The sequence below is a fragment of the Heloderma suspectum genome, chromosome 3, assembly GCF_057233095.1.
Source record: "Heloderma suspectum isolate Gila_16-S chromosome 3, 16-S_ref, whole genome shotgun sequence".
In the NCBI taxonomy this organism is placed as follows: domain Eukaryota; kingdom Metazoa; phylum Chordata; class Lepidosauria; order Squamata; family Helodermatidae; genus Heloderma; species Heloderma suspectum.
The window spans coordinates 36,431,081-36,455,662 of NC_139460.1; the positions used below are offsets into that span (position 1 = coordinate 36,431,081).

Genomic DNA, 24,582 nt, shown 5'->3' on the forward strand with positions numbered 1-24,582 from the left:
TACTCCCATCACTTTAGGAATTTGCCAGAGTTTGTTGTGATCCACACAATCAAAGGCTTTCGCGTAGTCAATGAAGCAGAAATAGACATTTTTCTGGAATTCTCTTGCTTTCTCCATGATCCAGCGAATGTTGGCGATTTGATCTCTAGTTCCTCTGCCTCTTCGAAACCCAGCATGTACTTCCGGTAGTTCTTGGTTCGCATACTGCTGAAGCCTAGCTTGTAGGATTTTGAGCATCACCTTGCTGGCATGTGAAATGAGCGCAATTGTAAGTAGTTTGAACACTCTTTGGCGTTGCCCTTCTTTGGAATTGGAATGTAAACTGACCTTTTCCAGTCATTGTCAACATTGGCCATTGTTGAGTGTTCCAAATTTGTTGGCATATTGAATTCAGCACTTTAACAGCATCATCTTTTAGGATTTTAAATAGCTCAGCTGGAATACTGTCATCTCCGCTAGCTTTGTTGTTACTAATGCTTCCTAAGGCCCACTTGACTTCACTCTCGAGGATGTCCGGCTCAAGTTCAGTGACCGCACTATCATGGCTATCAGGGACATTCAGATCTTTCCTGTATAGTTCTTCTGTGTATTCTTGCCACCTCTTCTTAATCTCATCTGCTTCTATTAGATGCCTGCCTTCTTTGTCCTTTATCATGTCTGTCTTTGCACAAAACGTTCCCTTGAGATCTCCAATTTTCTTGAAGAGATCTCTAGTCTTTCCCATTCTGTTGTTTTCCTCGATTTCCTTGCATTGTTCATTTAAGAAGGCCTTCTTGTCTCTCCTTGCTATTCTCTGGAACTCTGCATTCAGTTGGATATATCTTCCCCTTTCTCCCTTGCTTTTTGCTTCCCTTCTTTCCTCAGCTACTTGTAAAGCCTCATCAGACAGCCACTTGGCTTTCTTGCATTTCTTTTTCTTTGGGATGGATTGAGTTGCTGCCTCCTGAACAATGTTACGGACCTCCGCCCATAGTTCCTCAGGCACTCTGTCTATCAGATCTAATCCCTGAAATCTATTCCTCACCTCCACTGTATATTCATAAGGGATATGATTTAGGTCATACCTGAATGGTTTAGTGGCTTAGATGGCTTCAAAAAAGCGGATAGACACATTCATGGAGACTACGTCGATCCATGGCTATTGGCTACGATAGCTGCATGGTATCTACTTGGACCAAGGAAAGACACCTCCGAATTCCAGTTGTTGGGGGCCACACAGTGAAGAAGGGGAGGGGCTGTGGCTCAGTGGAAGAACACATGCTTTGCGTGCAGAAGGTTGCAGGTTCAATCCCCAGCTTCTTCAGGTAGGGCATGAAAATCTCCTGCCTGAAACCCTGGAGAGCCACTGCCAGTCAATGTCGACAATACTGGGCTAGATGGACCAATGGTCTGTCTCAGTATAAGGCAGCTTCCTATGTTCCTAAGGAGGGCACCTGTTGCATTCATGCCCTGCAAGCATCTGGCTGGCCATTGTTGCAAACAGCTGGACTAGATGGAAATTTGCCTGATCCAGAAGGTCCCTTTTTTATGTTCTTATGTTTGCGCACACAGAGGTTTGCATGGACACATTGGATCCAGGTATGGGTTACAGCCATGGTTTGGGGTCCTACCTTAAGCAATCATTATAAACTTTCAAAAGGTTTCTAAATGCTAAGATCCAGTTCTGTAAGAAATGTTCTGGAACATTCATATGTGACAATGTCATGGTTTAAGAGTACCTTCCTGCAAAATTGATTACATTAGGCAATAGGCAATTACTGACTTCCTATTTTCATTATGGAAAAGTTCAAAAATCTATATTAGTTAAAACCACCAAAAATGTGCAAGCTTTCAAGATATCCAGATCTCTTCATCAGGCAAGACGGTACAAAAAGCAAGGGTGGGTGGGAGGGAATGGGGGGGGAAACCCCCCACTTGATGGTGAAATCACAGTGTCTTTATGTTTGAAGCCCCAAGATTAAGTTGGGGGGAAGGGTCTACAGACATTTAAATTAGGCTCTGCAGGTCATGTGGTGGTTATAAAGTTGGATGTGGAGCTGCCCCTAGGATTGCTGGGAACTAGAAAGGAAAAAAAATGGATTCACCACCCCTTTTGGGAAATATAAAATCCAGTTGTTACTCAGACATGTTTCCATCTTGGGCAAAGCACACAGGGCCCTTTCACCAGTGTATAAAAAGTGCAGAAAATAAACAACTTTTCTCCAAGTGTTTCCACAGACTTTGGAAAAGGAACTAAAGGACAAATCACAGATCACTTATGCTGGTGTAGCTGCAATGACTCATGAACTGCCTCCATGGTTTCTAAAGCAGGAAACCTATTGTATGCATTTTAAAACTCATTACTAGTGAGACAAACCCAGCAACCACCAGGGCTATAAATTAATTCTGGATCCACGTAAATCAATCGCATGATAGTCCTATTGATTTTCACAGAATTAGGATTTCATCCCTTGCTCTTCAATAAAATCAGAGCTTAATGTCTGAACAATGCAGGGTGGGGAGAGATGACCCCCCCCATAATGTTTTTTTTTAAAGCCATAAGTGTTCTCCATGTGATTTTTGAACTGTAACGAAGTAATCTGTCTTCTTTCGACATTCAGCGTAAATGTTGAAGCACGACAGATTATTTGGCTACAGTTAAAAAAATCACACACAAAACACTTATTAAATGTTTTCTTTAAAAGATAATGGGGTGGAGGTTCTCTCCCCATCCTGCATTGTTCAGACATTAAAAATATAAACGTAATCCAGAAGAAGCAATCATGCTGCCAGGATGGAAAGGAGCAGAGAACAGGGACACACAGTGTGAATGAATATGTGGTCACTGCCAAGTGGATAGAGAGACATTTTTCTCGCTCTCTCATAATACTAGAACCTGGGGTCATCCCATGAAGCTGATTGATGGGAGATTCAGGACAGATAAAAGAACTTCTTCACACAGTGCATAGTTAAACTATGGAATTCACTACCACAAGACGTAAAGCTAATTTGGATGGCTTTAAAAGGGGGGTAGACAAATTCCTGGAGAAGGGTAAAATGGCTACTAATCTTGATGGCTATATGTTGCCTCCAGTATCAGGGCATTTCTACACCAGCCTAAAATCCTGCATTTAAAACGGGGCTTTCTGCTTCCATTTTAAATGCAGAACTGACTGCCTTTACACACACTCCCTTCCCCCCCTTCCCCCCCCCGCTTTCGGTTTCTTTGCGGGATACGGAAAGGCTTCTTTACACAGCAGCCACATGGTTTGAACTGGGGGAGTGCCTTCCTTCTCTCAGCCCCAATCCTGGGCACTTATTTACTTGGGAGTAAGCCCCACTGAACCCTACTTCTGAGTAAGATCACACTGTATGTCTGCAACCCTCGAGTAAGCCCCATTGAACTTAATAGGGTGCTCTGAAATAACAGAGGATGTTGCTTCTGAGCTTGGTGGGGTGGGGGATCAGATGTGTCTCCTTTCATTGCAGGGAAGCATTTTACCCTCTTCTCCCTCCGATTGAGAATGCAGAGGCAGGAGATGCAATCAGCAGACGATTCTTGCCCTCCGATTCTTGCCCTCGTGCCTGCCTTCCTCATCCTGACCACACCCCCAACAACAGAACACAAATGCCCGCAGCAGGAAGACAGAGCAGTTTCTTCTGCTATGGGAGAATTTGACGTGGAGGTCATGGCGCTCCTGTTCTGTGGGCTGGAAAAATTTTTCAATTTTTTTCAGTTTCAGGAAAACATGGGATAGGTGGGAGGAAATAGTGGAATAATGACTGGACGACTACATCGTGTAAAGGACCCAGTAAGCAACCAATTCAGTGAGTGAGCAACCATGAACGCGCAATAAACTTGAGGTGTAGAGATCCCCTCAGAGGCAATATGCCTATGTACACCAGTTGCTCGGGAACATGGGCAGGAGGGTGCTGTTGTACTCATGTCCTGCTTTGGGGGTTCCTGTGGGCATCTGGTTGGCCACTGTATGAACAGAATGCTGGACTAGATGGACCCTTTGTCAGATCCAGTAGGGCTTTTCTTATGTTCTTATTTCAGGGCATTGATTTTAACAGAATTATTTTGTGCCAGATTAGCACACTCTGAGCAAGCAGGAAAAAAAAACAAAAATTCCACGCACAAACAAACCCATACAAACCTGTTAGGAATAAGCCTGGCAAGTTATTAAATGTAAACCTGCTGATTAACTGGATAAAAAGGCAGATTATTAAATCAATTTAAAGAAATGTGCATGATGTCAAAATCTCAAACAGTGCCTTTTTGAGAATGATTTTCTTTTAATTAGGTGTAGGATAACTTTCAGTTTAACAGACAAAAAGCTACCACTTGTTGTTAAAAGAGAAGGCAATCCTTAATATTTTGTTTTTCATTCCTTATTACTGTAACAAGCCAAATTAGTCTCAAACAATGAGCAAGTATGCTCTTAACAGTCAGCTCTATTAATCAATTAATCAGTGAAATAAGAGTGGCCCAGAGGCAGCATGCCTCCACCCACCCCATGGCCTCAAGTGAATCCCCCCACACCACTGAAACTTGGCGGCCACAGCCATGCTGCTGGCAAAATAAAATTAGCTACAGAGGCTCAAAAGTGCCACGTTTAGCTTGTATGCAAGGTAAATACAGTCATTTTGAGTCTCTATAATGCTTGGCCGCCCACTTTTGGTGGCAAATCACCCATTTTTTTGCCACCGCACCACTGGAAATTGGCCCCCAGACTGCCCAAAGTTGCCCACTCCTGAGCTAAACCTTTAGTATTTAGCTTAATGATCACTTTAGCTTAAGATGCCATTTGATTTGCTACTATTATCTGCTTGTTGCAGGCCAGAATCAGGAACAATGGCGTTGATCTGCAATACGGTGTGGATGTGGTCAAACACATGGAAAATCCTGCCTTAAGGAAAGGAGTTGGAACAGATGAACTTCGGATACCTGCCAGCTCTGTAGCACAATCCAGGAGAAGATCCATTGTGCCAATCCCACGGAAATTAATGGGAGCAGAGAAAGTACACAGTGGCATGCCCCTGAGATCTATGATTGGTGTAGTGATGAATTCATGAGGATCACAGATAATGCTACCTATATAGGGGATTTCATTCTCAAGTTGCAATCCTATACCTACTTACCTGGAACAAGCCCCATTGAACTTAATTGGACTTACTTCTGATCAGACATGTATAGGATTGCACCATCATTGTATAATGTGCAGAGTACTAGCCTTTAAGAAATCCTATGTTTCTAACTGCAAAAGAAGGAAGAAATACAAGTTGACTTCTAGGCAAAATGTTTTAAAGGAGATAGTGTCCTGCAAGAGCTTTCGGAAGTGGTCGATCTCATATTGAAGTAGTACATATATTAAAACAACAATGTCAATAGCCCGAAGATGGAACACTGGAATCTCTTTCTTTAAGCAACGTTACTGAGTGTAATATTACTAGGATCAGCATTATTCTCCACTCAGAGGTATACTGAAATGCATCAGACATCCTGACATTGATTTAAGTAGATATGCACATCTCCTAGGAGGTAATGCTACAGTTTAATGCACTAGCAATTATTGCCATTAAAAAAAGAAGGGTACTTTGGGCAGAACAATTATCTGGAAATAAGTCTAGCAACAATCAATGAGGCTGACTTCTGGGTAAACATACCCAGGGTGAAAGATAAATATGCTCTCAAGAATTCTCTGAATTTCTAATAGCAATAGAAAACATTCATCCCATTCTACCAAATCTAGCCCTTGAAATAAAGAATATTTACCTTAACCACCACACTGGCTCTGGTAAGAAAAGAATGAAATACTGTTGATATTCTGCTACTTCCATCCTATGTGCATTTATTTATTTGTTATTTATTTATTTATTACATTTCTATACTGTCCAATAGCCGGAGCTCTCTGGGCGGTTCACAACAATTGAAACCACAGAATACAATATAAAATACAATATAAAATTTAAAAGTGTAAAACTACAGTATAAAAGTAAAACCAAGTAAAATCTAGCAGCAATGCAGGGATTTAAAATACAAGTTTACAATTATTTGGGTGTAAAAACCAGTGAACTTAGTGGTGCTTACCCTTGAGCAAACATGAATAGGTGGCTGTAAATGCATCTGTTTTTCCCCAGGTACTGTTCCTGCACAGATACCTAGCAAGTAATCCTTGCCCACTACCACTACCACTGACCTTGAATGAAACCCAGACTGACCATTCCACTTTGCACACTGTGCACACTGCAGTAAGCAGTGGGGAAAGATAATTGGACAGTGGGATAAGGTAGTGGGCAGTGATGGGGTTGGAATTTGAATTGGGACGTCGTAATGCAGGGGTTCATGAGAAATGCCGGGTTGGATGAATCAGAGATCGGAATTAAGATTGCTGGGAGAATTATCAACAACCTCCGATATGCAGACGATACCACCCTAATGGCAGAAAGCGAAGAGGATCTCAAGAGCCTCTTGTTGAGGGTGAAAGAGGAGAGTGCAAAAGCTGGTTTGAAACTCAACATTAAAAAAACTAAGATCATGTCATCTGGCCCTATCACTTCCTGGCATATAGAAGGGGAAGAAATGGAAGCAGTGACAGATTTTACTTTCTTGGGCTCCAAGATCACCGCAGACGGTGACTGTAGCCATGAAATTAAAAGACGCTTGCTCCTTGGGAGGAAAGCTATGGCAAACCTAGACAGCACAGTAAGAAGCAGAGACATCACCTTGCCGACAAAGGTCCATATAATCAAAGCTATGGTTTTCCCAGTAGTAATGTATGGCTGTGAGAGCTGGACTATAAGGAAGGCTGAGCGCCGAAGAATTGATGCTTTCGAACTGTGGTGCTGGAGAAGACTCTTACGAGTCCCCTGGACTGCAAGGAGGTCAAATCAGTCCATCCTAAAGGAAATCAACCCTGAGTGCTCATTGGAAGGACAGATAATGAAGCTGAAGCTCCAATATTTTGGCCACCTAATGCGAAGAGAAAACTCTCTGGAAAAGACCCTGATGCTGGGAAAGACTGAAGGCAAAAGGAGAAGGGGACGGCAGAGGATGAGATGGCTAGATAGCATCACGGATGCAATGAATATGAACTTGAGCACGCTCCGGGAGAGAGCGCAGGACAGGAAGGCCTGGCGTGCTATGGTCCATGGGGTCACGAAGAGTTGGACACGACTGAACGACTGAACAACAACAACAACAATGCAGGGGTGCAGAACCTCAGGCCCAGGGGCCAAATCCAGCCCTCCTAGGGGCACAATGATGATTGACCATGCTGGCTGAGGCTGACGGGAGCTGTAGTCCAAAACATCTGGAGGGCATCTGGTTGTCTGACCCTGCTCTAGACATTACACCACATTGGCTCTATTGAGCGACAGCCTACGGATAAACATTTTAAAAACAGTGAATTGAAACATGCGCTGTAGCCCTATTCAGGCTTTCAGAATCTGTGTATAATCAATGCGCAAAGAGAAGGAATGTTCTAGCCACGTTCCCCTCCTCACATTTTTCCACCGCCCCGTACTAACCATTCAGGCCTCCATGGATACAGGAGGCTCTCCACATGAGCAGGAAAATCTGTGTTCTGGCTCACGTGGAGAGCCTGCATGGATACATTACGCCAGTGGAGGCTGGTGGCTCCGCACCTTGGGCAGCTCCTTTAGAGCTCTGACTGGCTCTGACAGAAATCTGGAGTGGATTCACCACCCCACTGACATTGGAGCCACCAGCCTCCACTGCATTACGTTCTCCTCTTTAGACTGTTGCCCGACATTAGTCCAGTGCGAAGGAAACGTGTAGGAGCAGGGTGTAGGAGCAGGGTGGCGCTAGAACGCTTGTTCTCCTCACTCATTGATTGTACACAGATTCTGAATGCCTGAATAGGGCTAACACTGTTGTGAAATTTCCACCAACTTCCCTGAAACTAACTTCTCTCTGTGACATGTTTAATACTACAAATGTCATAAATCTCACTTTTAAACATATACGCATGCGCACTACCTCTCTTAGGACACCAAGTTACCTGCCAGCATTTCCAACTCTAGTTTTAAGCCGCCTTAAGAATGATATAGAATTAATATGTCAATATACTCAACTGTCACAATAAAATATAATCCCACTTTAAACGTAGTCTGCAAAACAGCCAGCAGTTCATGCATAAAATTCAACTTAACCATTAGCTAAGTGAACACAAACCTCTGCAGAAGGAGCGAGTTAATGGGGCAGTCTCTAAATAAGAAAAAAAAGTCAGCCTGAGTATCCCAAAACGTTGTTCCCTATCAAATTAAAACCAACGTTGCCCCATGGAAAAAGAACAAATTAACATTGGCAGCCCCTAGCAAGGAAGCTTATGCATAGGAGAGGGAGATAGCAACTGCTGCACAAACATCATATCAGAAAGCGTGACAGGGTTCACTGGCATTGCAGACCGGCATGTGGCACAACTGTTTGGATTGGGATGCCAGATGTCTTCTCGTTTACGTCAGCCTGTTTCTTAAACTCTCTCTGTCCTGGAGAGGATTAGCATCTAACTAGGATGGATTGCGTTCTTAGGGTGCATTCCACCAAGCCTGACTGCTGCACATCCAGCATTCATTTCGGCAGGGTCTGGTAGCTACCATTGCTTGATCTTTATTTTAAAGCTCTGAGTTGGAACCAATTCCAACTACTCAACTGGCAAATGGAGACAGCACCTGGGGGGTACAGCGAATGTCCCAAAGGGAAAGTTGCAGCTGTGTTGCTGCCTCAGAGTGAGGCACAATGCCACTGCTGCTTGAGCACACTCAGTTTTACAGTGGCATGATAAGCAGGGTTCAGTTGCAAATCACAGCCACACTCGCTTCTTCAGCACATGCTGAACACGGAGCACAAAGGTCCTTTTGGATGTGGCATGCTTCAATCTACCCCAGTTCCAAGGCTTTTTATTATTTATTTATCCAGTTCATGCATGCATATCATTCATGTCACATCCTATGCTCAAGGCAGCTTATTGTAGCAGCATAAAACAATAAGAACAATACAACACATACTACCTATTTCTAGGGGGGAAACAGTTAAAACTTATATAATCTTGCACTTAAATGGACTGTTTAAAGATCATAATCTATAGCAGATCCCAAAAGGAAATACTAAGTTGCACCTTGCATTTTGATCCGGAAAACTAAAAAAAGAGGTGACATGATGCATCTCCTCCAGGGGGTCGTTCCGAAGCCTGAGGGCAACTACTGGAAAAGATCTCCTCCTAGTTTCCACTGGTTCTAGTTTGCCAATTCAAAAGATTTGGAGCAGGGCTTCCCCACTAGACCTTAAGAGGCAGTGAGGCTTGGACGTATTAGGAGACAGGCACTGTAAGATACACAGATTCTGGTCCATCTAGGACTTTAGACATCAGCACTACAGTGTTTGTTATCACCTTTAAAGCCCTAAACAGCTTAGAACCAGACAACCAAAAGGCCCATCTCCTACTGTATTAGCCTGCCCCTCTCTGAGGTCATTGGGAGAGGTCCCACTCCCTCCACAATCCAAGTGGAGTGTTTGCATGGAGGAGATGGTCTAAACTAGCCTTCCCCGACCCAGCACCCTACAGATGCATTGGACTAAAACTCCCATGCTGGCTAGGCATGATGAGAATTGTAGTCCAAGACATCTGGAGGGTGCTGGATCAGGGAAGCTGGTTTAAAGACAGCTCTGGTGTGGTTAAAATCAGCCAGGACTCTGGGACTCATTTGCTTTACAGATGATCCCAGGACATCAAATGGGTGGTTTACTCCTCTGGAAGTGACCATGCTGCCAACGTAACAGTGGAAAAGGTAGAAAGAACAACAACAACAAGGGCAGATCCCAAAGTGATTGCTCTCATGGCTTTTCATTTTAAAAGGTGTTGTTGTCATGCTCTCTCATGACAACACCACCTTTTAAAATGTTGTCTTGTCTGCTTATTCTGAATCCTTGTTCGAAGAACCACTTGTTTGGCCTGGAAAGGCAAATTAGAAATGATAAATACACAAATAAGCTCAAGGTAGGTAAGGAGGACATGGCAGAACACATAAGGAGGATAAGGCTATCACTATGCCCCTGTATACCAGTTACTGGGGAACAGGAGCAAGAGAGTGCTATTCTATCATGTCATGCTTGGGGGCTTCCCACCGGCAGCTGGTTGGTCACTGTGTGAACAGAATGCTGGACTAGATGGACCCTTGGTCTGATCCAGCATGGCTCTGTTTATGTTCTTATGCAAAAGATCCCAGGTTCAATCCCTGACATCCCAAGTTTTTTTTAAAATCAGGTAGCAGGTGATTGGAAAGTCCTTTGCTGGACACCCTGGACAACTGCTGCCAGTCAGAGTAGACAATATTGGGCTAGATGGACAAATAGTCTGATCTAGTATAAAGGCAGTTTCCTATGCTTCTTCATACTAGGACTCTGCTTCAGTCCATGATGACTATACTGAATGCAAGCATAAAACAAACTCTAATAACTGGCAATGCTCTAATAACTGTGCTAGCATTCTACACCTAGCATAACGTCCATAGAGCATTTGCTTGGGGGATAGATTGTACTCCTGTGTCATTCCACCATCAGATAAGGATGAGTGGAGGCCAAGCATGGGCTAGGGAATCTGCAAAGCTGGCTTTCTGTGACTGGCACAGAGGTGACCTGGCGGAAACATGGTTCTCAGGGGCATTCTATCCCCTGGTTGTACAGAGAAGACTCCAACTGGAGTTGAAGGTATGCCCTTATCCATTTAAGACAGACTTGTAAATAATCCATTACTTGCAAGCAAATAACTTGTAAACATTTCTATGTATGTATGTATGTATTATTTACAATATTTATATACTCCTCCACATCAGAAGATTTTGGAGTGGTGAACAACAAGGTAAAAGGATAAAACACCAGGTTAAAAGAATTAAAACGTTTTTTAAAAAAGACAAATCCCAATAAGATGGAATTTAATAAACCACAGCTGGTCATGCAAGGAAGGCCTCTTGAAATAACATCTTCAGGAGGCGCCGGAAGGAACACACTGTTGTCACCTGCCTGACCTCTAGAGGCAGGGAATTCCACAGGAAGGGGGCCACCACACTGAAGGCTCTTTTCCTGATGGGCTCCAACCAGGCCATGGGTCCATGTGGAACTACCAGGAACATGCCCTCTGATGGCCTTTCTAGCCTGCATTTTTTTTTTAATTACTAGCCTGTTGGGGGCCAGCAGAGGAGGGCCCAGACCTCTGTCCCTTCTGAATCATCCCACTGGATTTCTATGTTGGGCACAGAGAAAGGGGCTTTTCTCCTTTAGAGGCCCACTTGGTTTCTAAGCTGGACACAAAGGAGGGATGGAATGCCTCATCCCTCCTCTATGAGCCCACTTGCTCACCTGCATGGAATACTATGCACTCACCTGCATGTAATTCCTTGTCGCCTATGGCTATCTGGTTAATGTTTAAATGCAAGGTTGCATTAAACTCTGGTAGGCCTACATCACCATTTTGAAAAACCAGTGAAGGAGGGACCCCTTGAGCAGGGTAACAAGCAAAGGTGGTTTATCTTACAAAAATGCCTGAGTGTAAACCAGGGGTGAAGGACCTCTTTCAGCTTGAGGTCTGAATTAAATTTTGGAGAAGCTCTTGGGGTGGGGGCATTCCAGGAGTGGGAAGGACAAAAGGAGAAGGGGCAAAGGGGATGAGGACAAAATACCAGCATATTGCAGCTTAAAGCTCTTACTACCAGCAGCTAAGCCTTAGGAGAGGCATTTCAACCTGTTGAAAGGGGGGAAAGCTGCACAAAAGCCAAGAAACCGCCAAATTACTGGCAATTGTGGGAAAGGGGGTGGGGGCGTGGCCATCTGGGGTACCTGGGAGGGCCAGATTGGGACCCTGGGCCTGAGATTCCCCATTCTGGTAGAAACCAGCTGTGCATGGGAAGGCAACAGAAAGGTTACCACCTCTCTAGGCTATATTTTTAACCCCTCCCAAGCAGTCACACAGGAAAAAAGGCTCACATTTGAGCAGGGAATGGGCAATCTCTCTACACCAGTGAAGTGTCTAGGTCAGTTGCCCCCTCCCCATTTTACCCAGGTTTCTAAGACAATATTGGATGCTTCACTGTATGAAATGAACCATCTATGATGTCTCCCGTTTTGGATGGCACATTTTAAGAAAGGCATTGATAAAGTAGAGCATGTCCAGAGGAGGGCAACCAGGATGGTAAGAGGTCTGGAAACCAAGTCTAAGAAGAATGGTTGAAAAAACTAGGTACGTTTAGCATGGAGAAAAGAAAACTACAGGGAGACATGACAACTGTATTTAAGTATCTGAAGAGCAGTCATGTAGAAGATGGGGCAGACTTGCTTGCTTTTGCTCCACAGGGCAGAACTAGAACTAATGGGTGAAATTTGCAAGGAAGCAGATAATTTCAGCTAAATATTAGTAGAAACCTCCTAAGAACGACAGCTGTTCGGCAGTGAAACAGATTTGCCTCAGGAGGTGGTGAGTTCTCCTTCACTTGAAATACTTAAGCAGAGGCTGGGTAGACCTCTGCCATAGATGCTGAGGTTGCAAGATTCCTGCACTGAGCAGCAGGTTAAACTAGATGATCTCCAAGGGCCCTTTGAACTCTAAAATTCTATCGGCAGAATCCAATGTCACACAAGTGGAAGCCTGCTGGCATGACTGGACTTTCTCCTCCTCAGCTCCCCCCTTGCACTCTCCCCAAAGCTGCTCCAGCGGGCCCCCAACCCTCTTGAGCATATTTTGAGGGCACATGGAGGCTACAGGGGATTGAAGGAGTGCCTCTTTTCTGGTTTCATTGACAGAAGCAGTTCTGTCAATGGAACAACTTAACTGGATTCCACCCTATTGCTGAACGTAACATTCTATGTTGAATATCTCCAATAAAGCATGCCTGTTACACACTACACCTTTGGGCAGTACCCAGCTCATGAACTATGTATTATGGCTCGATAGGTAGTAAATAGGTGCTCACTAAAAACCCTATTTTGCTGCAATAAAAGAGAAATATGTTTGTCAGACTTGTAGCAGGCTGCAATACATGCTGTTTATGGTCTAGGGCTGAAGTGGGCAGAAGGTAGATCTCCAGATGTTTGGCACTTCCACTCTCAGAAGCCCCCCGCCAGCATAGATAATGGTCAGGAATCCTGGGAGTTGAAGTCCAAAACATCTAGAGATCTATTTTCTGCCCACCCCAGGTTATCATTGCCTCTGACACACCTTTCCTATACCCCCTTTCTCCAAAATGAGCTGTACAATCACAAAAAGGTCCTTATGCACTTTATTGCCTACCAAGATTATGTGTGGAATTAACACTCACTGAAACAAATTCTACCGAAAAGCATATTATAGAAAGGACAAAAATAGGCTAGAGGATCTCTTATCAATAAAAACACAAAAACTATGACGTCACTGAAAGTTCTGAATAAGACCATTGCTTTCTCAATTATTCAAGTATGTTAATGAAACAAGCAGTATTTACTGTAATCAGTTTTACTGTTGGCTCTAATAGTCTTCATATTTTCAGTTTCTTGATTTTTCAATATTTTCATTGGCTGTATTATCGTGGTAAAAAAGATAAAGGTGTCCCCAGCCAGTCGTGTCCGACTCTAGGGTGTGGTGCTCATCTCCATTTCTAAGCTGAAGAGCCGGTGCTGTCCAAAGACGCTTCCATGGTCATGTGGCCGGCATGACTGAACACTGAGGTGCACGGAATGCTGTTACCTTTCCCGCCGAAGCAGTACCTATTTATCTACTTGCAATTTCTTGCTTTCGAACTGCTAGGTTGGCAGGAGCTGGGACTGAAGACGGGAGCTCACTCCGTCACGCGGCACTCGGGTCTCGAACTGCTGTCCTGCCGACCTTCCGGTCTGCAGTGCAGCGTCTTAACCACTAAGCCATTGCGGCCTTTATCGTGGTAGTTGTTATTTGACGGTTCTTTGGGGATTTTAGGATTGCAAACCGCTCCAAAAGCATTTGTCAGTGGGAAGGCATATAAATCTAATACATAAATAAATAGAACCAGACAAACATGTTTTACGCTTTAATGACAAATTATAATTGATAAAGCAACCAAACATATATATGTTCCATTTTTGAAACATTTATATAAATCTAACATTACACAAAAGCATAACTGTACTAGCTCTCATGGAAATATTCACATTTGAAGTTAATTACACAAGGGCTTGCAAGACTGGGTCCAAAACCAGCTCACATAAACAACTATTCTCTTTCACTTTGTGACTTAACATTTATAGCATATAATTAATGGCATTTGAAATTATTTAATTTTCAAATTTACAAGGAGCTATGATTTATACACAACAAATACCAGTCATTTAACAAGGGAATCAAGAGGCATGAACATCAATTATATCTTACTAAACTGCTGCAAATTGAAATCAGAAAGTTTTAAATAGCCTAGCAAATGGTTACTATGCTGATTTAGGACTTAGCTTTCCACAACAATTCAGAAGATTCTTTTCTATCAGCAAACTCAATAGCAGATCATGGATTACTCCTAATGGAACCTATGATACTGATCCAAAACTCATCATAGATACTGGTGATAAAAACGTATGCTTTACCAAAACTCATATAGTGTTTTGCAGGTACTCCCATCTGATCATGCCCACTTTCAGTATTTTTTATTTTTTAATTTAATATTCCCACCTTTTTGCTCAAAAAATTGATGCTCAAGGTAGTTAACAATAAAACGGTGGGCACCGCCAATGACAAAATACTCATTTCCCAGAGGCAACTTGGTGAAACTAAAAGAAAAGTAACTTGCCCAAGAACCTAACTAAAAGGAAGAGGTGGGGGTCTGAGCTCTAAAACACAAATCCACTCTTTTGAACCCAAATAAAAGTAGTGCTGGAGGGAAGCATTTTGCTTTGCAGTATGCCAGCTTCCCAGTTTAATTTTTTTTAAAATCTTAATAAAATAAAAATCAGGAGGGGCATGGAGTCTGGTGGGCGCCAAGAGTGGTTTCTGTAGGCACATTAGTGTCCACAGGCACCACATTGGAGACCTAAGGTATAGAACACAGAAAACTGCATTATACCTATGTCATGGAGGATGAAGCTATCAATAGTCACTAGTCATGAGGACCATATATTACTTCCAGTATCAGAGGCAGTTTGCCTCTGTATACCAGTTGTTGGGGAACATGAGTGGGAAGGTGCTATTGCACATATGTCCTACTTGTAAGCTTCCCACATGCAGCTGGTTAGCCATTGAACAGTTTCGCTTGATCACAGAGAAATAAGCCACCATGGCTTATTCCCCCTTGACACATTTTATTTTTCCTATTTTTCATGTTATCTTCCCTATATTTCCTTATATCCATATATATTTCCCTTAAATAGTTAAGTTTATATGTTGAAATGTAACAAATGCAATGAGAAACTAAGAGGATGTATGCAAAAGTTAACCCTGAATGCAACTTGAATTGTATATATTCTGAGTGTATTCTTTTAGCCAAAGTCAATGGAAACATTCTAGCTCAAGTCAGGAAAGCGGGGAGGGAGAGTGTGAATGGAGAGTGAATGGTTTTACAGGAAGGCCTAATGGGGGTGCTTTGGTATGTGCTGAAGATTGCCAAAGTATCAGTTAAGAAAGATGGAGATGGGCTAAGACCTTACAACCTTGAAAGGTGTTGGGGAATCAGAAGGATGTGTCAGACTGTCAGAAAACAATCATCAACCTTGGAATTTGGGATCAACAAAGAACACTTTGAGGATAAAACCCCTGAACCTGCCAGTGGTTGGGAGGGGTGTGGTTGCATCTGGATCGTTGTACGTGCACATACCAATAGTACCCTCGATCCACAGGACACGCATAAAACATTTGTTAATCATGAACAACCCACGAAGAGAACCCATGGTTTGTTGTTGGATTGTGAACTGAGGGTTGTTCATGGTTTGTTAGTGTGGCCGGGTTCAGACAACACGATAACCCATGTTTCAACAACAACCCACTGTTCAACGACAACCCCAACTCAACCCATACTCAAGCCTTGAGTGTGGGTTATCATGCTGTCTGAACCCAGTCACTGACTGGCAGTGACTTCCCAGGGTTTCAGGCAGGGGTTTCTCCCAGCAATACCTGGAGATGCCAGGGATTGAATCTTGGACCTTTTACATGCAAAGCATGCATTCCTCCTTATTTGTGACCACCAGACATGCAGCATGTCAGTTTTCTGACAATTACAATGCCAGCACTGTGGCCAGGGAGGGGCAACTTGTGGCCCTCCAGATGTTTTGGCCTACATCAGCCCTAGTCAGCATAGCCAATGGTGAAGGATCATAGGAGTTGTAGTCCAAAACAAGTTGCCTATCCTCTGATACACTAGAATAGATATAGATATGTCTCCACAGGATTATATCCCAAATTGCAAATATTTTATAATAGTTTTCAGTTAGCCAATATTTGATGCACATCACTTCTACTGGAAGGAAATTTGTTTCCACAAAGTCAGAGCAGCATATGGCACAACCATCTTTATCAGGAGAGCAGCTCAATCCATCCGATGTTACTTCCTAAGCCTCCTTGATCTCCTGTCTGATTGTATGCTTAGGAAGTGTAAAACATCAACAAGTCAGAAACAATTGGGAAGAAGAATTCACATTGGCCACATAGCTTATTGAACGAGATGAAAGGTCTAGCAAGCCAAGAACAGTTTCTCTTCCGAACAAAAGGTCAGCCATGTTTGTAATTTAGAAATCATTTTCAGAAACAGACTATCAAGCATACCTTCAAGCTAATCCATAACATATTTTTTTTACTGTGTACAAAAGGGGAAAAAACTAAACCCACAATATAATGTAATTTTAAAAGGAAATAAATGAAGTTCAGAAGCACTTAATAGCGGATTTTTACAAAAGTAAACAATCAAATACCACTGAGCATACATTAGCAACCCGGGAAGGGGCGGGGGAGGGAAATCAGTAGAAAGAAGCCATATCAGCCAATGCTACATATAAAATAACTGATATAATTAAAATATTATTTATGTAAGCAATTTTTATGCTGCCATTCTGCACAGGTGCTCTCACAGTCCAAAGGGTAAAGCGAGCTTCATGTCCAACCGGAGATTTGAACCTGGGTCTCCTTGGGTTTTATACAATGTTAGTCTAACTTGAGTCCCATTAATTTCAATGGGTCTACTCTAAGTAGGTCTAACACTGGATACAAACCATAGCTCCTAGTCCAGCACTCTAACCACTATAATTTTTATTATTTTATGACATAATTGGCTCTTAAATTGTTTTTTATATAATCGGTTTTATGGAATCAGCTGACTGAATACTAACAAGAGAATAGTTTTCTTGGTATCCTACATGAAAAATGATTTTATTTTTTCAAGTAGGAATCATCCAGTCGTGTTATAGCTTTAAAGCTGTAAAAAGCACCAGAGAATGAATGAGAGCAATTTCATGATTTAAAGCAGGCACTTCCAAAGTTAAGGTCCCAGCCAACTGTCAGTTTGATGTGCCCAAGGGGAAGTTTACACACCCCCATGGTTTTCTTTGGCAGGGCTGTAAAAACACATAACCTGAATCCAGCTCCTGTAATAGGGGCTGACTTGCAGCTGTTCTTTCTTCCACCCACACACACACACAGTAATTCCATTCTTTTTCACATATTAGGGTCCTTTTATAGAACAACATCCAGGAAACAGAGCAATGTTTCTCTCTCCCAGAAGAAAAAACGCATCTGTGTCCTGTTTTCCGTACAAAAACAAACACAATCCACAGACATGTTGCTGACTAAAACCATGCAGTTTAGGCTTAATAAACATCTTCAGCACCTAATGATGACAGGCGAGTTTAAACAAGAGCAGTATGCTCTTTCAAAGACAAGGAGAGAGAGAAATTCTGCACTATTAAATCTGATGAGAGGATTATAACATATCTTTCTCTTCGGGTAGAACCTCCCATTAATGGAGCAAAGACAAGGTTCTCTAATGCCAATGCAGAGAAGCTGAAGGTATATCTGCAGGGGAGAAGCAACTAATGGGAGGGGGTGCTGAACCCTCCTCTAGCCATCCTCTCCCCTGCAATCGCTCCATCCTGGCTATTTGTTTCTTGAATTTCCTTCAGCTGGGCTCCAATACTAACAATAAGCCCATCTGCAGGAGCAGAGGGAGGAATCCTGAAAGGATTGTGGGGAAGGATTAAGTACATGCAACCCATTCCCACCCACTGATTCTCCTTTGCAAATGAGCCTTGTCCCTGAATTACCATTAACCAGAAGACATGCATTTAGGAAACTGGTTAAAAGGGAAGAAGGCAAGGGCTTGCGCTAAAAAAAGAAAAGAAAAAAAGAACATGATTACTAGAAATGTAATAAATAAATAAGTCACATTTGATTCAGACAGCTTGACTAAGAGCCCAATATCTTGTATTTCGAGGAACAGAGAGAAAGAACTCAGTCATCTGCAGAAACTGGAGGGCAGTAGACCCAAGACAAACAAAGATAAATATTTCTTTATACAGAACCTACGGAACCCATTACCACAAGATGTTGCAACTGCAGCTAGCATAAATGGCTTTAAAATAGAAACTGTTGCTGTTCAAAATACATTCATGGATAAATTCATGGATCCAGTGGCAACTGAACTCAACAGCCCAAATGCGAACTTTTTACTCAGAGTTAGCATACCAGGGGCCAGGGATTAAGAACAAGGTTTGGATGGCACTATGATGTCCCGATAACTACATTTCCCAAGGCATCACGGTGGCTAGTAGTGGTAGACAGTATGCTGAACTAAATGAGCCATACCTCTGATGGGCATGACAGTCTTTATCTTCACAAGCCCAAACTTTTAAGCTAGAGAGGGGAGCAAATACCTGGTGGAGTTTCTCAGAGATCCTGTTTAATTCAGTATTAACATTAGTGCCCTTGGGAAGGGAAGGAGGAGTGTTGGTGAAATCTGATGACACCATGCTGAGAGGCACTGGTAACAGAGAAGGGTTGCAAAGTTATGCAGGATGAAATAGATGACCTTAGGAATTGGAGCAATATAGAATGGAATCAAATGCAGAAGTATGGAAGTCCTGCCTCTGGGGGGAAAACAAAAATCAAACAGTTTTTTCTCTTTGCTAGGGAATCTCCATAGAAAGAAACCATAGAAAGAAACCATAGGAAGAAAAAGCTCCCGGGATCTTGATCAATCACAAGAGGGCCATGATGAAGTAGCAAAGCGGGTAAATTACAATTCCTGGATAGATCAGGCATGACATTTCTAGCAGGAACAAGGAATTTAAAACTATTGTACAAGTCACTGCTAAGACATCATAGAAAGCAGCCTTATACCAAGTCAGACTGTTGGACCATCTAGTTCAGGGTTGTCTAATACACCTGAGTGAAACCAGCTGTCCGGGGTTTCAGACAGAGGTCTTTCCCAGCCCCACATGGAGAAGATGAGGATTCAACCTGGGCCATTCTGCTCGCAAATATGTCAGCCTTCCCTCGTGCCCTCAAATGTGTTGGACTACAACTGCCAGCATGGCTGCCTGGGGCATGCGAGGAGTTGTAGTCCAACACAACTGAAGGGCACCAGGTTGGGGAAGGTTGAAATATGTGCTCTGCCCACTGAGCTCGGGTCCTTACTCTCCATTTAGACACTATACCCAGTTTTTAAATCACCTGTGTTCAAGAAGGATGAATTCAAAGAAAAACAAAAAGTACAAGTAACAAGAATAATTTCAGGAATGGAGAACACTGACATACAAGCAAAGATTAAACAGCGGAACAGAGAAGGGGCATGACAGTAGCACACCCTACACATTCAAGGGAGGAACCATAGAGTTAAGTGGTCAAGTACATCCTTTGGGCACAGAACATCCCAGGTTCAATCCCCAGCTAAAAAGAATCTCAGGTAGCGGGCATAAAAAGTCCTCTGCTTGATACCATGAAGAGTCTTTGCTGATCAGCACAGACAAAACCGGGCTACATCAATCAATAGTTCAGTTCAGAATGCGGCAGATTTACATATACATAACCGGAGGTTGCACAGCAGATGATGATCTTCTTAGGACGGATGCTGAAGCAGCATTAGGTACGCTGATGGAGGGTCCGTTATATTTTTATTGTGGGTTCTCAGCTACAGCCTCTCTACGTCTAGAAGGACTTTTAGGGTGCAGTCCTATGAATGTTTAGACAGACAAATGCCTACAATTCCCAGCATGCCCCAGCCAACCCTGTTGGCTGGGGCATGCTGGGAGTTGTATGACCTTTTTCTGTCTAAACATACACAGGATTGTTCTTTTAGCAACATAGGAAGCTGCCTTCTGCTGAGCCAGACGATTGGTCTATCTAGTCAATACTGCCTACATTGGCAGTGCCTCTCCAGGGTTCCAGGTAGTAATCTTTCCCATTACTACCAGGAGATGCCAGGGGGTGAACTAGGAAGGAGAATGTCCTCTGCCATCATGCTACAACCGCTCCCTTAACAGTGCATATAGAAGGCTGAGCCAGCCCAAGCCATTTTGCTGCCTAGGCGAAGGACAAGAAGGCGCCCCCTCCCATTCCATGTAGAAAAGCAGACTTGATTGGCAGTTGAATCTTTCTTCAACACTGATGATTGGATACCATCCCCCTCCACACCTGAAGGCAGCAGGCTAACTTAGGGAGTGCAAGGCAGGCCACATGGCACACAATTCTCTCCTCCAAAACCTTGCTGCTGCCTCCCAGCATTTATTGCCCGAGGCAATCAGTTCACTTTGCCTAATGGTAGGGACAGCCCTGATAGAAGGGGTATAGAACCTCAGGCCCAGGATCTAAATCTGGCCCTCCTGAGATCACAAACCAGCCCCCCAGGGCTCCCCAGATGGCCAAGCCCCCTTCCCCCGGCCAAGCCCCTTTCCCCAAACCATTTCATGGTTTCCTGGATTTTATACAGTCCCCACCCCCCATTCTAAAAGGTTGAAATGCCTCTCCTAAGACTTAGCTACAGACAGTAAGAGCTTTCAGCTACAATATGCTGGTATTTTTGACCATACTCCTTTTTGCCCTGGTCCTGTCCCTTTTGCCTTCAGCCCCACCCACCACTAGAATGCCCCCCGCAAGAGCTTCTCCAAAATGAAATTTGGCCCTTGGGGTGAAAGAGGTTCAACACCCCTTGTATATAAGTTCATAGGCAGTGTTTCAAACAAGTACCAACCAGATCTAACCTTGCTTAGTTTCAGCAAGTTGGCTATATCATTTGCTTCAGACCATATCTGGGGATTATCCCTTGCCTAAGATTGGAGCAGTGAGGTGGGGAAGGGGGGAAGAGAAGAGAAAGGTATTGATTCAAGACATATTTGTGGTGTTAACCTTATTCATTTCTGCTCTCTGCCACTGGCACACTGTAATCTGGAGGTTGTAACAAGAATCCTGTCTTAAAGCAAAGTTGTCTTGGTAAATGTACTGGTAGCCTTTCTAATCTTTGGATTCTGAAACAACAACATATAATCGGCCATAAAAGCTGGTTTTTCATGACTTCTACCATGCACCCCTAAATTCTGTTACCAAGCACCCCTAAATTCTGCTGTTTTGAGAAGAGGTAGCCTCAGTTGAGAACAGTGTCTCGTCCTTGGAGAAAGGCATGAAGAATGGGCTTTATCAGGACCATTCAAGCTTGCATGTCCCAAGCAGAACTGCATATGCTTTAGGGTGAGCCCACTTTGTCCTGATTTCCTTTATTCCTCTCTGTTACCACTTGCAAATTGCAGATCAACAGCCACAGAAGCACCTACCAAGAAATATTTCATGTTGATTTTAGCCTTCCTGTTTAGGAAATTACTAGCCAGTTTTGCTTTGTTTAAACTTTTAACCTTTTTTTAAAAAACACTTTTTCAAGTTTGAAACCCTGAATACCCAGTATTCTGCCAGAACTGAATTGGAAGGAAAAGACAACTTTTACCTCAAAAGAGATACACAGGGAAAAGTCTGCCAAGCCACTGACTTTTTGTCACCTCAGTGAGGCCCCTTGTCTTAAACTATCATCAAGATCCTCCTCTCTATTTCTCATTTGGACCTGTGATGACCAGAGATGTTAATGCAAAGGACCCATCTTCTTCCCCTCCTTTCACATCAGGAAGGAGAAAGAAAAGCCATTTTCTTTTTTCATCTCTCTCTGACTGGCACCTGGAAACCCATCTCCCAAATCTGATGAGCCATCATGGAAGTGAGAACCTCGTTTTGTTTTATTTTAATTACTGAATTCTGAGAGGAGGAGGAAAAAGAGCACTGGCTTTCAGGCTTCTTTCAATCCAGGAAGGATCCTCACACTTACTGCTCAGAAGCGCAATCCCCTCCCTTTTATTCTAGCTCTCCTTCTCATTTGAAAAGGAGTTCAATAGAGCTTCCAGCACTCACAAATTGTAGGCCATGCTCTTACATGTCCAGCCATATAGTTTATCCCTTAAGGCCCATATTCACTTGACATAAGGCCCCTGCACATATCTGCAGGTCAGAGATCCCACAACCTATGAGCCTAAAACTGCCCATCATTTGAGAGTCAAGACTGACCGCATGTAAAGAATGCACCAAGCAACAGGCTTTTGGATACAGCCTTTTGGTTGAACACACCCACAATGAGGGGGTTCTAAACTTCTCACCTGAAAAAAGCTCAGCAGAAGAGTTCTGTGTTTGTTTGGGACTCATCAACTTGTTTCACATGCTTGAACTTTGCCCCCTGTGTGACACTCTCAGCATCCATTGGATGGGTAACCCATTCATGGGATCAGTAAATATGAGGTTTCTCAAACTCTAGTCCCTGCGTTTCCTTAAGTCAAGGAGAAAAACCTTGCAGATACTCAATCAGCAAAGACAAAATAAAGGCAGGCAGTCCAACAGAGGCTTTCCCTTTCAAGTCATGTCTAGGAATTGGCAGATTGGAATAGAAAGGACTGACCAAGACTACACAAACCTGCAACATGGTACATGAGTCATCTTAATTGTGGGACATATGGAAGTAAAACGGCCATACGTAATACAGACAATAAAAGGTGTTTCATTAGCCTAGCAGCACAGTACCATGTAGAAAAGTCCATAGCAGTTTCCATCTGTTTACAAAGACACCAAAACTGGTCTTAAAAAGGGGAGGGATCCATTTCTGCCCTAGCAACCAAAAGCACCTTCTTGAAGAGGCCTGCCTCACAAAGTTTTGAGAACCATCGCTTTAAAAGCCTGTTGGTTTTCTCCAAGCTGGTGCTATGGAGGTCACTGTCACAAATAACAGAACAATTCTGAATCATGATGGAGGTTGGGGGGAAAACCCCTCAAAGTATTGTATCTGACACAATTATTTTTTTCAGTATCAGGAAGAAGCAATGTTAATATCACTTCCAACCTAAAAGAATCTATTCAAAAAACGGCTTGCGCTTGGGGGGAAAAACATCCTTCCTGTCCCCCCAACCTCCATTCTTGAGAGAATTACACAAATTCCCATTCCATCCAGCCCTAGTTAGATATTTGGGCAGGGGCTGGGGGAGAGAGACCCATTCATTGCTTCCAATAGCAGTCAGTCATCACCAGCATCTTCTTTGCTGACCTGGGGGACCTCTGCTAAACTGTTTGAGTGTGCTGCTGTTAGGAAGCAGACAAAACTGGAACAGAAACGCCCGAAGGTGCAGATGATAGGCGGCGGTGTGACACAAGCCTGCAGGCGAGAGTTGAGAATGGAGGTGCAGGCAGATCAAAGCGGAACCCTGGGAAAAGGTATGAACACCGAGGAGCCCCGGGCAGCGCAGCTGGTCACGGGGTAGAGGCACAGGGCAGCACCCACTGCAGAGAGCGAAGGGGATGCCAGATCCAAAAATTCACGGGGAAGGAACACTCTGAAACCGCACTGCCTAGGGGAGCTGGAGACCGTGGGGAAGGGGCGGGTGGGATTTCTTCTGAAACAAGCAAACCCTAGCGCGGTGAGCATACAGGAAACAATCTCTGGGGTGAAGGAAAAAAACAGCCGCGGGCCAGGTCCATGCAAGTCGGCGGCGGCGGCTGCCCAGTTAAGTTACTCACCCTAGCGGGCAGGAGCTCGGCGCTCCCATCTCATTGCACCGCCCCGTGCATCGTGCTCCGAAGGGCAGCGGGGAGCTGCAACGGCGGCTCTCCAGTTCAGCCCGCCGTGCCGCAGCTGTAGCGGCCGTGGCTCCTCCTTCTTGCTCGGCTCCTGCTGCTGCTGCCGCCTCCGCCGCGGATCTCCTGGAAAGAGACAAACTCCAGGCAGGACTTGGCAAGCGCGTCCCCCGTGGTTGCGCGCGGAGGCCGGGCCGGGCCGGGCCGCGCCGCCCTGGCTCTCCGCCTCCTCCTCTCCAGGGCTCCAGCAAAGGCGCGTCTCAGCCACTCAGGACCGCCCCAGCGCCGCGGGAAAACGCGCCTGCAACCTATGGGAGCGGGGCCGGGGCGGGCTCCGGCTGCGCTTTCGCTGGGGTTGTCCCTGTCACTCGCCTGATTCTAATGGAAGAAGGTAGCTGCTTGTTTAGGAGCGGCAGGGGAAAGAGAGCGGAGGAGAAAGCGTCGGGGTGGGGAGGATAAAGGGGGAAGGGGCGGACGGGGTGATGCAGGCATTATTTTAATAAGAGCCGGGGCTAAT

General features: G+C 44.1%; 1 protein-coding gene across 4 annotated transcripts in view; it reads right to left on the reverse strand.

Annotated features, from left to right (window-relative positions):
• Positions 1-24,377, reverse strand: part of LNX2 (ligand of numb-protein X 2) — a 119,465-nt gene extending 95,088 nt beyond the window's left edge. Inside the window, exon 1 of one of the 4 annotated variants that reach the window (XM_084842907.1) lies at positions 24,009-24,377. The gene's annotated coding sequence lies outside the window, so the exon portion shown is untranslated. The remainder of the gene's footprint in view (positions 1-24,008) is intronic. The other 3 variants (XM_084842910.1, XM_084842908.1, XM_084842909.1) reach the window with 3 other exon arrangements.
• Positions 24,378-24,582: the final 205 nt, after the last annotated feature.